The sequence below is a fragment of the Pteropus medius genome, unplaced genomic scaffold (assembly GCF_902729225.1).
Source record: "Pteropus medius unplaced genomic scaffold, Ma_sr-lr_union100, whole genome shotgun sequence".
NCBI lineage: Eukaryota > Metazoa > Chordata > Mammalia > Chiroptera > Pteropodidae > Pteropus > Pteropus medius.
In genome coordinates, this window is record NW_024344378.1 from 29,996,275 (window position 1) to 30,011,549 (window position 15,275).

A 15,275-nucleotide genomic window follows, 5' to 3' on the forward strand; every position below is an offset into this window, starting at 1 on the left:
TTATCCCTCCTCCTCCCCTTTTTTCATACCCAGCTAAAGCTCTGGCAGTTTTAAGAAAATAGTGTTTTTATTTCCTGTTTTGTACAAGATTTGTGCAAAATGGTGAATAGGATTGTAAGAGATGGCTGTTCTTCTCTTTTTACTTCATAGGAAAGAAAACCCTCAGACCCTTCAGAGATAAAGGTCATTGAACCACAGATAAACTAGTCTTGGTGTTATTATCTCATCAGAGAAATTGTTGACAGGTAGCCTAAGCACCATGAATGGCTGTGTAGCTTTTCCCACACAGTCAGACATCTGGAATGTTAGTAACATGTATTTAAAGAGGTTTCACACATAGAATTCAGAGCAGCTATTCCAGCGTGCCTTGCTGTTGGGAAAATGAAACCCTCCAGGAATGACTTTGTTTAGGTAGGTGAAATGCAGATGCACCTACATGACTTGCCACAGTATAGAATGTGTGGCAACTAAGGTAGATGTGGCTCTTCCATTCAAGTTTCTCAGGATTTTAAATAGGTACCTTCTTTTAGTTCCAGGTAGGTCTAAAGTGGCTTTCATGTCTCTAACTGTAAACTCAACACAGATCCCCTCAGGCAGGCTCTTTGCTTGGGCTGCCTGCAGCAAACTAAACACCTGAGCTTCCCTTGTCGCTGGTGTCTGATTTTCCGATTATATGAGTATCTTTATGGCTTCCATGCATGGGAGTTGGAAACTAGTTTGTTAAGGAACTGCATTTCTCTGTGATGGACTGTGTCTCATGACCCACAGTATGGTCGAGTGTTAAGGAAATCATCTTAAATCTGGAAATCAAAAGGCAGACAGAGTTTATGCTGAACTTGATCTCACAAAAATGACGAGTATTTTCCCAGTATGTTCGTATGGACTGTGTTTTTTTTTCACCTTGTAAATTATATATCTGCAAATGGAAATAGAAAGCAGTTCCTGACTGCCAGGAAAGAACTATAACTTGTGTAAAGGAAGTTATTTAAGTGACGAGTGTTTATTTTGGGGCTGATTTGGCAATCCTAGAGTTTAAGCTAAATTTGAAATAGAGATGATCTGGGCTGCATCTCCCAAGATATTGATTTGGTGGAAAACCTTTTTTTTGTTTGCTTGCTTTAAGTTTGTTTGCTTGCTTTAAGTTTTAAGAGGCTAAATAGGAATAAGCTTTAGACATATGAGATTCTCAGAATTATTATTTACATTCTTTGGCTGCCAAACTTCAATTTCTACTTTTGACTTCTTTTCCTAAAAACACATTAGAAAAAGTGCTAGTATTTTTCCTTATAAAGGTGAAGGTCACCTGAATTATTTGTTCTGGTTTTTCCTGATGTTTATTGTTTCGTTTATGAGAATTTGTTTTTCATAAAAATTTTTACATGCAAGCAAATAATTTATTGATCCAGATATGACTTTGGGTAAGTCCAAATCAATACATGAGTCCAAATTTTTCACAAAACTGTGAGTTTTTTAAATAGTCATATTCTTGTTATAAGAAAGTGTCCTAACCATAGGGTTAATTTCTTTAATATATATTACTGTTTATATTTCTCTTAGCAGGGATTTTTTCTCATATCTGTTTTGCCTAAGCTTTCTAATTTTATGTTTTACGGCTTACTTGTTGCCAACACTTTAGTCATTTGTATATTTAAATTGTTCAGTAGCAGTAAATCAATTAATTCATGCCATGGGCAAAATTAACCCAGTGCTGGGATGCAGGCAGCCTGGGTTCCAGCCCCAGCCATGCCTTAACATGCTGGGTGGTGTGGGTGAACCTCTAAATCTCAGGAGCTTGGTTTTTCTCACAGATTAAAAAAAAGGGGACCTCTCAGTTTAGATGATTTCTATTGTTCTATACAATTGTGTTTTATTTTATTCTAACGTGATGGAATGGACCAATTATGTTTTAATATTATTAGCTGCAGAGCTTTTTTTGTACATAAAGTCTTCTCTCTGGTTTCCACGTTGTCAGGATAGGGACATGGGAAATGGAAGCCACCTGTTGTCATGGTAATCCTAAGCATCCCCGTCCAGCCCTTCTGCTAGGGCATATCCCTGGTTTTCCGTCTCCCTCCTTGAGACCTCTCTTTAGTGTATATGGCACACCAGACGTGTAAGAGATAGGAAGAAAGATGCAAACTGACATGCCAAGCAGTGGATGTTGATGTACCACCTTTCCCTAGCTCTCATAAAGAAGACTGAAATGTTCTGTTGTGTCAGAGACCCATTGTGTCTAGTTATTTGCCTATCGCAATATAGCACTTTTATTCCTCCAACATGTTGGGGAAATGGATCCTTCTGGTTATGGAATATTCTGTTTAGCAGAGAGTTCACCTCTCCCTCTTTTGCGCTTGACTCCTCTGAGTCTTGGCCCTTTTCCCCATTCGCCACCAGGGGCTTTGCCACTTAGGAGGCACACTGTACACAACTCCTCAGAGTTAAGCCTGTTTGGCCAGTAATCCCAAAGGGGAATTTTACTTTGATTTTTAAGAGTCTTGGAACCCTTAAAAAAATCAGCCTATTCCTTTGTGCTTCTGTACCTTCTACTTTTTAGAGAAGGATCAGAGGCTGAAAATGTAGAGGATGACTCATTGAGAAATGAGATTACTGGATTCGGGCAACATTCCCCAGCAACAGACCCTTCAGCCACACGTTTGAGGTGCCCGGAAACCTTGGTGCGGAATTTGCAACATTGTAACATTTGGGTCTATCCTTATGTTGTATGCCATTGTCCTTTACTGTTAAACATAAGTTTTGTTTTTTTGTACTTAAATTTTTTTTCTTTGCCTCCTTTCATTCTTAATATCTCCCCCTCATATCTGTATGTATATATGTTTATATATATACATATATCCACATGGGATTTCCACGGCATTGCAAAGTGGAAAGCAACAATAATGCCTGTCCTTGAGAACTTTTTGATTTTTAAAATTGTAAATAATGTTGTCTCCCCATTTAGAATTGGACTTTCAAGCCACTGACTAGGAAAAATTCCTGGGAAATCTCTGCATTTGTGTCAGACTTCACTGCAAAACAGGTATCCCTTGTTTTAAGAAAGCATGATAAAGAATATGTTAAACTTACAGACTTAGCAGAACTTTTCATGCATGGCTAAATCATGGCTAGCACGTGGCACCTCTGTGTGATACGTGTGGCTCAGCTCTATTCAGACATTGTAAACACCTAACAAAGAAGAAGGCCAAGGAACAGGATTGTACAACCTCCAAGTCAAGGATTTTCTAGCCATCGTGACTTTGTATGGTGATCATTATAACTCAGTATGGTGATCATAGTATCTGAAACGCAACTTGTCTAAAACCAGATTTATTGTCTTTTTCTTCTAACTTCTTCCTCCTATATGGGCAGTGGCATTTCCTAGACACCTAGAACTTCTTAGTTCCTTTTATACAAATGCTAAGTTTTCTCAATTCTAATTTCAAATTCATTACCTCTTCCTATTCCTACTTAGTGATGTATAGTGAGTGCTAAGATGGAGACCGAACTCCTTAGCATGAAGCCCAGGGTTCTTCATAATCTGGCCCCGATCTTTCCTACCTCATCTCTAGCTACTCTAGTCCACAGTTTCCCTCCGAAGCTTGAAGCTCATATCACATTCCATTGTATTCCTCGTGTGTCTCCTTCACGGCTAGATTCTGAGTTCCTCGAGAGAAAAGACTGGATCTTATTCATCTTTATATCCCATTGCCCTGTACAGTCTGACACAGAGAAAGCGCTCACTTAAAATGTATTCATTCATTCATTCACCTTGTATTTACTGAGCAAGCTTCTATGTGCCAGGCACTGTCGTAGACCCTGGGGGTGCCACAGTGAGCAGAGGCCCCTAATGCACTCATGAAACTTATATTCTGGCTAGGCTAGAGCAGGCAGTAAATAAATGAATATCTAATTCCAGGTAGTGATAGGGAAATGAAGAAAAATAAGGCATATAAAGGGTTAGAAAGTGTTGGGGGAAAATAATATTGAATGTCAACTCTAATTGAAAAGAAAGAAAGTGTTGGAGATAGTGGTGGGGGATGGTATTTTAAATAGAGTGATTGGAGGAGGCCTCTAACAAGATGACAGTCGAGCAGACATCTGAATCAAGTGAGGGTGAATACCATGCCTGTGTTCGGGGCCAGAGCAGTCCAGACAGGAAATGGAGCAAGTGCAGAGTCCCTAAGGCTGGGGGAAAGTGGTGACACAGGAGGTCAGCAAGGTGCGGATGGTGAATCAGGTAGAACATCGTCAGCCGTGGCTCAATAGTTTGGATTTTGTTCCAAGTATGGTGACCACTCATTAGGGGAGAATGATATGAACAGATTTATGTTTTGAAAGATTCACTCTGGCTGCAGTATAGAGAGAATAGGGAAGCAAGAGCGTAAGTGGGGACTGGTCGGGACGCCACTGCCGAAGTCCAGGTGGGAAATGATTGCAACTTAGACTCAGTTAACATTTGACAATGAATAGATTTTGTGCTGGGTTGTGGGAAGGGATGAACTCTTTCTAGAAGCCATGGTTTCTGTAGCATTTAGACCAGCTTATCTTTTATAGACACAGTGCTCCCTTCTGCTGTAGTATCTTTCTCACGCAAGGTTTTTAGGTCTCTCTGTGAAGCCCTGAATTTTGTATGGAATTTCATGGGGAGATAGAATTCACTAATTTGGGAGCTCTCACAACTTTGCTTGAATGTGTTTTATTTTAGAGCAAATTCAGATTTATGTGTATATCCCAATGCGTGTTTTCTACCATGGCTTCTTTTGGGTCAGACATTTGCCTGAACGAAGTGATACAAGTTATTGAGGGGGCAGATTGCGTAAGGATGAATTACTGTTGCAGGATACATTGGTTCACTGGTGGTGAAAAGATCTGAAGAAAAAAGAGAGGGAGCCATTGGATAGTTAGGGTGTGGGGTGGCGTCGGAAGAGCTTGGTGGTTGGGGCAGTTGGGATATGGGGTAGAACATCTGGCGTGAACAGCTGTGTAGAGTTACAGAGGGACTGACTGGTGGAACAGTCACTGAGTGGGTTCTTTGAAAACTGACCCGATGCCAAAAGGGAAGGAACGGGAGAAGGGGAATGATGTTGGCAGATCCCGTTTAAGACCTGCTGTGACATCTGTATTCAGAACTGTTTCCAGAGGCTTCGTTTGTCTCGCGGGAAGAAACGGATACGATTTTCCAGTGCGGCTTTCCTGAGATTACATGCCGAGAGTAGTCCTAGGATGAGTTTTTAGTTGTTTGGCAGCAGTAGATATCTTATATTCAAGGACCACTTAGGAAAAGATTTTGTACTTTGACCTTTGATAAATGCTCTGTCTTTGAGAGCCTTATTCGATAGGTGAGTATCTGCCAACATAAGAAAGTTTGTCTGCAGCACTTAGCTCTCTTCTGTGAATGGAATCTAATTTCCAAGGGCTTAATCCTGTGCTGATTGGCAACTTCTGCTCTCAGATGTTAATTTGATTATTTTGGGTTTGTGTTTTACCCAATAGACTAGACTCTCCACTAACATTTATCTTCATTTTACCCCATTGTAATTCCATCCGTGTTTCTTTTCATATTAACTTGATTGAATCAAAGTACTTATCTCTCTCCTCTTCTAACCCCAAGGCAGTTTATAACCACAGTTATCAATATTCTTAAAACTGTTTTTAAATCTCTGATGGTTGTGATTAAGTAAAGTTCTTAAAAAGCTGTTGGTATAGAGCATTTGATATGAAACAGATCTCTCTAAGATTCTATTCAATAGAATTTATTTTCCAGGTACCAGAAAAGCCTTTACTTAAGGCCATTTCATTTTATTATAAATTGACCTTATACTGTGGACCACAAAGCTAGTCTCTATTGGAGCTTCAGGGCATCTTTACATTGAGTTGTTTATCAAGAATTATTAAAGACTGTGTGCTAAGGATGCAACAGCAAGCAAAACGAAGCTGTATAGAGGTTATCTTCTGAGGAATTTGTTTGTCCTCATTGTAACATCTCAGGTTTTGGAAGTGTGTGTTGGCCAAACTCTATGCAAGCATAAAACTCATGAGGACAAAAATTCCCTCATGTTATTGAAGCTTTGGGGGGTATCTATCCCATTATGTAATTGCTCGATAAGCAGTCATACTCTTCTCCAGCAATAAAGCAAGATAAGAGCTCAGGGAGCATCTCTTCCCCTCCATTGTTCTTCCTCTACATGTAGCTGCATCTATTATGTGTTTTCTCAAAGTGTGTTTTATTCTGTTTCTTATCATCCATGTTGTCAGAAATCATTATCATCCTATTCAAGTGGCAGATTCCAAACCAGCTGATATGTGAGTAACACAATTGTTTACTTGCATTGTATCATTTGATCCAGTCACCCCTCAAAATAAATAGTGTAATTCTCTCTCAGTGAAGATAACTGAGACTCAGAGAAGCTATTGATTTGGCCAAGGTCTCACATGGTGTACTTTGGGGATTGAAGGCTATTCAGTATAAATCCAGTCTAGGTCATGGTATAATAGAGACCTATCCTCTGGAAATGTATTTTCTTAGCAGAAATAGTGGTGTAAATTCCATGTGTATAGGACAGATAGAATAAAAACAGGCCAGATCAGTGTTTGATAATAAGGTTATGTGTCATATACCATCCAGGACACATGTGTACTTGCCCCAGAAGGGACCTGCCAACCCTGAGAGCGGTCACATCTTGCTGTTCCACCATAGTTTGTAGAGAATGTACTTAGCTCTGCCCCAAATGACTCCTGTCTTACAACCTCCTAAGTGTGGCATGGGACCTCCTTACCGTTTATCTGGGAAATCCCCTTTGCCATCAACTTCAGTCACGATTTTCTACTGAAGACCACCGACCAAGAGTGCTCAACCTTGTTCTTTTCCCCTCAGTTTCTAGCAAGTTTTCTCTTCTCTCATTAATTCTGACCCATCGTCCATCTGAGCTGTAGAGCCTGGGTTGAAATCCTGTTTTCTTTCTTTCCCCAGGGTCCTTCCCTGTCCCATTCCAGTACAATTTGGATGTCCTAGACTTCTGCAGGCCTCTGCTTCTCCTCCTTTTACCAGGGGCATTATTCGGGGTGGAGAACAGTTACTCTAGGGGCTAGATGACACATTCAGTCCCAGGCTGTATCTGCTTCTCATTCTCCTCTCAGGTAGTTGGTGATCTGATTCGCTTTCACCTTTTCTAATTTGTACCAGTTTAGAGTTTAAGATGTGAATACTGGCCTAGCCTTAGGAATTGTAGGGAAACTAGATTCACCCGGTATTGCTCCCTAAATTCAGCAATTCCAGAAATTTGGCTTTTAAATTACCATAAGTGTATTAAGGGGAAGAGAGCAAAAAAAATAACATAGATACAATAAATTAGTTTTCATGAGTTCATTTTTTTTATTTGTAACACTGAAGAAAAACAAGTAATGCATCTTTTTTTTATAGGCAGATCAGAAGATAAAGGTAAACAAAAAGAAAAAGTTATTTCTCACATTGCTAGAGATAAATGATAATGGTAATATTTGGGTTCATATCCTTTTTTGTATTTTTCTGTTTATGCTTATGTATTCATAATATACATGTGTATTTTTAATTAGTGCAATATTTGCCTTATATTTTATACCATGCCCAAGTATTAACTCTTGCCCTCTTCTCTCAAAAACCATCATGGATGTCTGTCTAATTGTTCTTGATCTGATTTAGAAGTCACCGTATCTGTCCCCCACCAACCTGTCAGTATGGTGACTACAGCAGTTAAGCATTCAGTTATAGTATAAATCTTACTAGTTTAAAATGGTTCTCTCTCTCCAGCCACCTACGAACTGAATGAGTTTGGTCAAGTTACTTATGTGGTAGCATTGTTTCTTCTCCTACAAAGTGGGAATGAAAAAATAGTGTCTTTCTCACCATTGTGCGAATCGAGTGGGATGATATATACAAAGCACTTGACTGAGTCCTTGGCATCCTCCTGGTTCCCAAACCTGCCTTACTCCCACTTAGCAAACGGCATCTCTGTCCCTCCTGGCTCTCAGGCCAAACATCTTGGTTTTGTTCTCGGTATTTGCTTCTACCCCATATCTGATCTATCTGTTAATCCCACCACTTCTTATCAACTCTGTTGCTGCCCTAGGCCTAGCCACCATTGTCTTGTCTCTTATCTGGGTTGCTGCAGGAGCTTCCTGCTGGGCTCTCTGTTTCTGTTCTTGCTCCCCTTAAGTCACTTGTCAACTTGGCAGACAGAGTGTATCACTGTAAGAGTAAGCTGGTGTGTGTCACTCATCTCCCACCTCATATAGCTTTAAGGCCAAAGTCCTCATGGTGACCAAGGAGTCCTGTCAGACCCCATGCTATTTCCTCCCAGACCTCATGCCCTCATGCACTTCAATCCCTGTCCCACTTGCTGGTCAGCAAACACCCATAAATGCCAGCCTCTAACTCAGAATCTTCTCCCACAGCTGTCCTCACGGTCCACCCCTCATACACAAGGACACCTTCTCTGGCCAACTTAGCCCCAAATTGTAACCTCTCTTCTCCCAGTGACACTTTTGCTTAGTTTCACACTTTAGCACTTATCTAACATGCTCTATATTTTACTTATCTTGTTTATTGTCTGCCTCCTCCACTAGAATACAAGCACCACAAGGCAGGCTTTTTGTCCATTCTGTTCACTGCTATATTGCTAGTGCCCAGAATAATGCCTAGAACATATATTTTTATTACATGAAAAAAATAAAATAGCAGCAATTAACTTTTGTTCAGTGTTGCACTATGCTAGTTTCTGTGCCTAGATTTCAATAAATATTAGCCACTGCTGGTAATATATAAGCTTATTATGTTTCTAGAGACCTCCTGTTAAAAATGAGAGTATGTTACTTTTAAGGATAATCCGTTAGCCCAAGAGCAAATATTAACCATTCAGTTCCATTAGCTGTGACTGAGCAAGCCCTTGAGAGTATGCTTCAAGGTGGTTGAGTTTTGATGAAGGGAGGGAATGAGGAAAGATCTGGGTAAACATATACATATTTGCATTTAATATACATACACATACACACACATTTTATTGTTTATGTATATACATGTACGTATATACATGTATTTTTTTATTAATAGCCTAAAATACCAACAAGAAATATATAACCCCTTTTGTTTTGTACACATGTATGTAGCAGTTTGCGGATGATACTTGATTTTAATTCTTCATAACTTTCTCAAGTAGATCATACTGATGTCGTCTTTCAGACTTATAGAGTAACATTTTTTCTTTACAATACAATCTATATTTAACCCAGGAAATACCATTTTTTAAAAGATAAGTCGAGTGGAGACAATTGTGATGTGTTCTGTACAAATTCCCTAAACCAAGATCATTTCCTAAACTTAATCAACGGTTACACTATATTGAAGATCTTTTACATGGGGCTTGGGGAAAAAGCAAAACAAAACTGAGCCACTGCCTTTTTTTTTAACTTGACAATTTGATTAGAGAAAAGAACAACTAATTGAAAGTGTAGAGACCTGGGTTTCATGTGGCTCTCTCATTGATGGACTCTTGTCCCATGCTAGTACTTAAATTCTTTATATCTTAATTTTCCTCCTGTAAAATGGGATAATAATACATGCAAAACGGGAGTGTGATTAAAATAATTAACACCAAAGATGTAAAATCTCTTTGAGTTGGATTTTAAAAAGGCAAACAGATACTTTTTGTGTGTGCGTGGACAGACATGTTTCTGAGCTGGGTGCATGGGTATGTCTCATTCTTCCAATTCATATGCGTGGGTATGCAGGAAATAGTAAATGAGTTATAGGTCTCCTAGGAGATCATATATTTTTACTTCTCTGTTTGCTCTACAACATTTATTCTTTCCCTTTCATTTGTTTTACAAACCTTTCCTGGAATTTTCTTTCCTAAAGTACTGAACAAAGGCTGAGTTTTCATGACTGACCGTCTGGAGCAGTTGAGACTCCTGTGATGGGTGGAAAGTACACACAGTGCAATAAAGAGACAGGGGAGGGAGGGGAGAGATCACAGCCCAAATCTCCAGGAGTGTACAGCCCTAATTGAATGAATGCAGCGATCTTAGCAGGTGTAAATTAAAATATAACTGCAGAAAAGATACAGACTAAAGGATAGGTGAACATCAGGGCAGGTTAATTCTGACAGATAGATGGAAGAGTTTAAAGCAGGGGTCCCCAACCCCCAGGCCACAGACCGGTACCAGTCTATGGCCTGTTAGGAACCGGGCCGCATAGCAGGAAGTGAGCGGTGGGCAAGTGAGGGGAGCTTCATTTGTATTTGCAACTGCTCCCCAGTGCTAATATAACCATCTCAGCTGCACCTCAGATCATCAGGCATTAGCTTCTCATAGGAGCACGGATCCCTGGTGCCAAAAAGGTTGGGGGCTGCTGTTTAAAGGACAAACATTTATGGAAAGAAACAAGTAAAAATTATCAGGGAGTAAGAAGCAAAGTTCTACAATCCACAGGACTGTATGATATTGTCAGTATCAGGTACTATTGTAAATCTCACTGTGACTAAAAGATAACTAAGGTACAACTTCGCTTAAGAGTTGCTTCTAATATAAGGGACAAGACCCTCGACTGGTAATGGTGATGCCCATCTTATTTAATAAAAATACCATAAAATAGAAACCAAGTTGTGAAGTGATTTGAAGGATTAAGTGGCTTTACCCAGTTGGGGACATCCGGAAGATTATACAGAGGTTGTATTGGAGGTGGACAGATAGGATTATAGCAGACGGGATGATGGGAGAGACCAGGGAAAGAAATCTGCTGGCAAAAGCAAGAAATGGGGGTTTCAGGGAACAATGAGTGGCTTCTTTTGCCCAGGGTAGTGAGATTCACTTCTGCAAGATAAGACAGATAAGGTAGCTTGGGGTCAAGCTGAGAGGAGCCATGAGGGGAGTTTGAACTTTAGTAGGCAGTGGTGAGCAGTTGTCACAATCCAGGGAATCCAAGGGCTAGTAGTGAGGAATTAAAGGAAGGAAAACAAATGTAAGAAACTCTTCGGACTTGGTGTCAACAGAATTTGGGATGCGGGGGAGAGGATTATGAAGAAATAAAAACGGGCTATGTTTTAGAGCACCAGGGAACTGCTTTACCGTAGGTGGTCTCTCGGAGACCAGAATGACAAGCAGTGAGTGCTCTGAGAGTCCAAGAAGAGGGAATGGCTGGCACAAAGATCCTACCTGAGGCAGGAGGGACTTTGCACAGGGTGTTCAAAGAACAAAGGCATGGCACCGAAGCTGGATTCTAGACAACGAAGGGGAGAGCAGTAGGAGGTGAGGTTGGAGTGCGGCGACCAGATCATCTAGGGCCAAATCATCTTGGCGAAGGATTTAGATTTTATTCAAGATACATTTGGCAACCATTGGAGAGTTTTAAAAGACATACTCTGCTTAATTTTTTCAGAAAAGATGATTCTGGCTGCTCTCCGGAGTGGATTTTAGGGAGGCTTGGGTGGAATTAGGGACAACAGGTCATTGTGGAAGTTCAGGCAAGATAGGATGTTGAGAAGTGGACGACATTTCAGAATGGCTGATTGAACCTGGGGGCAGCAGGAGGTGAGCAGATTTAATGGGGCGCGGAGTATGCAGACAGTAATGAAAAAGGATGCGTTTAGTGTTGGACGTCTGGAAGGATTTTTTCAGTACTGTAGTAACTAATGGAGTTATTAAATTATTATCAGAATGCATATTTTGTAGAGTTCTGGGTCAGTATGAAGTACGACATAAAATACTAACTTAGTGATAAATCTGAGTTCAATAGATTTTGAAATGTAATTTAACGTGATAGGATGTTGGCTCATTTATAGGTACACAGCAGTGTAATCTCATAAAATTGGTAATTTTTATACAATTTGAAGCAGTTTGCTGAATTTTTTGTCTTGCGTAATGTATTTCAATTTTAAACTCTCTGAACCACATTTTTCCCATCTATAAAATAAGGATCATAGCCATGCATTACAGGTTGTCCTAAGAACTAAATGGCACAGAGCTTGGCATGCTGATGAAGAAGCTAATTTACAAGGAAATTAATTGAGATGGTACAGGTCACCCAGTAGATCTTTGTTAAGGTAGAGCTAACATCTGTATAAAGATAGGCTCAATGACTCCTTGTCCATGCTGCACACACTGGAATTGCTAATCAGAGACCCGAATCATGCACCAGCCTCCGTGATGGCTCAAGAGATATGGGCCTCTCTGATTCTGTGTTATAGTTGGGTGTTCTCTCCCACTTGTATAGTGCCTCTTAGCTTGGGATTGTTGCTTAGTCTCACTGCTGTTTCAGGCCCTGTTTATATCTGAAAGCCAACAGCTGCCATAAAGAGCTTGCAGGCCAGTTCTGAGCACTGAATGCATTACGTATATGTTCCGGCTATGGATTAGTTGCAAGAGATAACAAAAGAACTTTCCAGTATTTTAAGATTACTTCCTAGTATATTCATTTCTTTCATCACTTTTTCTTTAGAATTTTAGACGGTTGTAGCAAATGCCAAAAATAATGTAGTGTTACTATTTTAAGTCCAGTTTTAATAGTATTTAATGAAGTTCTGAATACTTTTTCTTTTTTAAGTAGGGATATTCGAAAAATAAAGATGTAAAGAATATAGTAAATAAAAATAAGTCACCTGGACTGCACATAACATGCTATTCTAGCGAGTCTTAATAATTATCTATAAAACATTAATACTTTCATTACTATTTCTTTTTAATCATGTTTAGCAAGTATGTTTTCCTTTCTCTCAGAAAAAGTAGTAATGAGCCTATTAATTCAGCTACCTGAGAGAAGAATAGATAACTGGGACCAATACAAGGGTCTGTGAGGTGTGATAGTCATTGCAAAGTGTGAGCAGATGGGCAACAGGCTTCTTTCTGACGTGAAAGGAGAGATGTATTCTACATGAAAAGAACACCATTGTGCTTTTGAGAATTGTAGCGTGCATCTTCTTGGCATTCATTTAATCTCTAGTAATATCATTAATATTTCTTCTATGGCTTTTCTTGTGGCATTGATATATTTTTAACCACTTTAAATCTTTTTTTAAACACATTTCGAATTTGTAAACCTTTAAGTAAGAATTCTAATGTGTGAAATTCTTTGATTAAGGAAATAAATACCTTCACTGCATACGACTCTGAAACACTATTATATCCTGCCCTTTAAAGTTTATGGTAGGAGATTCTTGTTTAACATTATATATTGAAGATATTTTAAGCTCAATTTCAAAAAGAGTAAGTAAATGCCAAAGATCAGAAGATTCTTAAAAGCAACCGCTTCCAACTTATGACCTTGTTAACATTGATTAATTCACATGGATGAAGTCATTTGACTTTTTCACTTCAAGTCAAATACTAAATGTGACTGAATCTTCAGTGTTTGTTACTTTAAATTTTTTTTTTTGTAAAAAGATTTGTCTTTTCTCATCCTTTATCATTTTTCTCACACACACCTCATTCTCAGATAATTCTGAAATCCTTTCACAGCTACTCATATATAACTCAAAATCGAGATACAGAATTATCGGTGCTGTGTGTGTGTGTCTTTTGTATACCATGAAACAATCAGGCAAAGTGTTTTTAAGATAGTATTCTTGTTTTTGAGATAGTATTCTTGACCAAATTGAGTGATGGTAGTCATTTTCTTTGTTTTTCTTCCTCGAAAGAGATGAACAGATCTAGATTTAGCAAGTTTCTGTCTGAGATGTTTCTTACATATTATCCAGGGAAACTGCAAGTCATTTCTGTTTGAGCAGGATGGCTAGCGAGGGCATTTCTTTTTAAGAAAGATGACCATTACATCTTAATATAAAATTCACTTTGTATTTCAAGTATTTTTGTTAAAAGACATTTATGGGCTAGTATTATTCTCTAGTATCATCCCTCTTTATAGTGTTTCATTTTATCATGCTTTTGTCATACTTGAAATTAGAGGCACACACCTTTTCAAGACAGCTTTATGCTGAATAAATTCTCACCTTTGGAGGTGGCATACAGAGCTTTACTAAGAAAAAATAAGACAGCCTCTATGGAAAGCAATTCTGACCCAGTTTCTAAAATCTGGATGAGGAGACAAAACACCCAGACTCTACCCATACAATCTTAATTTACATGAACTGTGTACTTACAAGTGAAATGCTAATAGAGTTGGTTGGATTATTTTTTAAATTAATTTTTAATCACACAGGTGACATATCACTTCATTCCTCTCATTAAAACAAGCAACACAAATGATACAAATCCTTCTCCAATTACCTCACTTCAATAAGAATATCTACCCTGCATAAAAGTAGAGCCACATTGTACGATTATGGAGTGATCAGATATTCTGTATTCTCAGAGGAAAGCCTGTCCTTTGTCTCTAATATTTTTTGTTTGTTCGTTATTAACTCAAGTTGCCCCAGGCCAAGGAAACATTTGAGTTAGAGGAGATCTGCAGGACTATGATTCTGACCTGTGGTAGGTAGAGCAGGATAGAAGCAAAGGGGAAAAGAACACTCTTGTCCAAGCGTATACACTGAAGTTTGTACAACTCAATCTAATTAAATTAAAGCTATGTGGAATTTGTTACTAGAAGTTATTAAACTCAACATACATGTTCACAGGTATATATCTAATCATTTCATTAGAACCACTGATCAGTTGGAATGGAAAAAAAATTGCTATTTTTTTTTTTTTTTTTTTTTTTAGGCGAGGCAACCCTTGGTTGACCTCACAGATTGCAAGGACCTTGTCAGCTTACAATCCCTTATTTTTTATTTTTTACACCTACAACACCTGGTCTTCCTAGGTGGTCTCCCATCCAAGTACTAACCAGGCCCGACCCTGCTTAGCTTCCGAGATCAAACGGGATCGGGCTTGTTCAGGGTGGTATGGTGGTAAAAAGATTGCTATTTAATTCTCGCTTACTTCATTATTCACTATAGACTATACATTTGATGGCTACCATTGTGTGTGTATGGCAGGGATTTTTCATACATTATTTCTGTTATACCTAGTTTACAAATTAGGAAACTGAGACTCAGATATATAATAGTGTATCCCAAGGCCACATAGTAAACAGAGAGGGAAGTGGGGGTTGCATGCTGTCATTCAGACAGGCTCTTTTCTTGGCATCATGCTTCTTCAAAGATCAGCTAAGAGAATCAGTTTCTAGGATGTACAAATAAAATTGTTAAATGCTGTTGGCTCATTAAATGTCAGAAAAGTTTTAAATTCTCATTTTAATGTCATTCTAATTTTTTAAACATCTTCCCTTTTATGACAAAAAAAAAAAAAAAAAA

General features: G+C 38.8%; 1 protein-coding gene and 1 non-coding gene across 9 annotated transcripts in view; one reads left to right on the forward strand and one right to left on the reverse strand.

The window, feature by feature from the left end:
• The window catches only part of SGMS1 (sphingomyelin synthase 1), a 256,609-nt gene that overhangs the window by 219,403 nt on the left and 21,931 nt on the right, over positions 1-15,275 (forward strand). The window lies entirely within an intron of this gene.
• Positions 14,758-14,876, reverse strand: LOC120610072 (5S ribosomal RNA). Its single transcript, XR_005654869.1, has one exon. It is a non-coding gene; the product is annotated as a 5S ribosomal RNA (ribosomal RNA).